The following is a 2,407-nucleotide window of genomic DNA, read 5'->3' as shown; positions in this document are numbered from 1 at the left end:
GAAGAAGCCAGTACACCTCCTGTACTGTTTATGTGGTGATGCCCAGAAATCTCTCAACTTCAGATTTCTGGACTCATGTAAACATTTATGTATTGCTGTGATTTATTATTTGCATTATAAACTAGTTTCATATGCATCAATATGCTAGTTGTTAGTCCTTTTGTACATTTAAATGATTTAGCCTCAGTTCTTTACAAAGACTTTTCTATTCATCCTGTTTGTTTGGATTTTTAAAGAACTCTGGGAAAATCATTCCCTGTTTTTGAAATATTTGAAAAGTATATAATATTGCTTATTCCTGGATGGCAGCTTTTCAGAATGTGTTCAACATGCCTTGAGGAATTTGAAGACATACTTCTAGAGAAAACATAGATTTTTCTTCCTTAGCGGTGAATTTCTGCCTAGTAAGCATCTTTATTTTCGAAGTCCTGTATTTTACTGGAATATAACTCACCTCAATGTACAACATTTTTTTCTTGTGACTCCGTTCAGATATTCTCTTAGTAGAAGTTTTTCTTGAATTTTATCTTTTATTATGATCATTTTTTAAATTTTTAAATGTTTTCTTCTTTCCAGGAACATTATTTTTGTATGTTTTGGATGTACTTTGTTTTCCACGTATATTATATTCTTCTTGACCCTTTATCCTTTCTAGATTTTAATTTGCTTAATATTCTTAAGCTAGTCCTTTCAGGTTTAGACTACATTTCCAACAATGATTATCATGATTATCAGCATTCTCGATTCTTTTAACCTAATTTTATTTCCGTAGTGGATTCTTTCATTTTTACCATTCTTCCTTTTATTTGGCTTCTCGCTTTTTTTTATTCTTTAAAATAAATTTCCCTTTTTAGTTCTTGAATCCCTGTTCTTAATCACCCTGTCCCAAAGGCCATACATGTTTTGTTTCTCTACGTGGAGAATTTCATGGCTGCTATTTGCCACATAATTCTATTTCTGCTGATTTTGCTCTGAGAGCTTATAAAGCAGATGTCTCATCTTGCTGACCTTCAGTTGTGGTTCAGTCCTTATACTAATCCCTTACACTGCTTAAAAGCATCATTAAAAGTGAGGGGTTTTCTTAGAAAGGAAAATTAGTAGAGAAAAACTGGCAATATCATTTTTTATTAAAAATTCATATTATCTAACATATTAACTCAAATTTTCATGAGAAATTTTCTTCTAACAAACATTGGTTTTACTGATCAGATATCATGTAGATACTTTTTTAGGAATCACACTCTAAGACATGATTTGTAATAGTAATTACTTGTCCATACAGATGAAGAAAAGAAAAACATGTCTTACTAAACTGCTATTATGTTGCAGCTACAAAAATTTAAAGACAGCTTTAAAATGTTAACTATTTACTTAGGCTTGAACCTTATTTTGCGAGTGGCAATAGTTTCAAGAGATCGTTGTAACTTGAAGTGAGACATTGATACCAATGAAATTAGAAACGTTTTCCTTATGTTCATTCTAAAACACAGCACATATAAAATCCCTCTAGCTATAAAATTCAATCAATAATCATCTTGTGAAGACTAGAAATGTAGTTACCAAACATCCCATTCTATTTGTAACTTAAATATGCCTTTAGGACTGAAATCTTAGGCTAATATTTTATGTGTAGTTTCAAATAGCCCTGTACCTGTTTAAATACATTCAAACTACCTAGAATGCCCAAGTGGTACTATCACCTTTGCTTATTTCATACATATGTATTTATCCTCAAGTTCAACTGCCAGTTCAATACCAATGTATGTAGTCAGAGCCCCATGATTTTAAAAATAAACGTTAATTTTTATAGACTGTTGTAACAGAAACAAAATACTAGGCACAACACATAGGATCTCTACTCTTTCACCCACTATTTTCTTAGATCTTATAAAATAATAGTCAAGGATGACCTGGGCTGTTGTATTGATTTTGAAGATAAACCATCTGACTTGGAAAATTTCAATAATCTACTTGAGGTCATAGAAAATATTTTAATTCTCATTTTTATAATCAAGGGCAACTCTTTCATTACAGTACTGTAAGAATTCCTTGTAAGGGTATGAAAGGTAATCTTATAAACACATTCTTATAAAATGAATTTCAAATAAAAGATAAAAAGCTAATCAAGTTTAAATGGATGGACAGTTGTCACAATTAAAACAAAACCTTGATATGTTAAGAAAGCAAAGCTCAGCTTGTGTATATAGTTTATTAACTATAGTATAGGTATGTAGTTTATTAACTGTATAGTTTATTAACTTCCTTTTATATTGTCAATGTTCTTAAAATACTTTCCATTTTATACAGGAGAATATTTTTAAAGAAAAGCATCCAAAAAACTGGTCACTTCAGAACAGCCACTATGACAAGGCATATGCATTCCGTACCATTTTCTTCTGTTTAAATA

Source organism: Otolemur garnettii, unplaced genomic scaffold (assembly GCF_000181295.1).
Source record: "Otolemur garnettii isolate 467f Iridium unplaced genomic scaffold, OtoGar3 scaffold00016, whole genome shotgun sequence".
NCBI classification, from domain to species: Eukaryota; Metazoa; Chordata; class Mammalia; order Primates; family Galagidae; genus Otolemur; species Otolemur garnettii.
Note: the sequence above shows the minus strand (reverse complement) of the source record.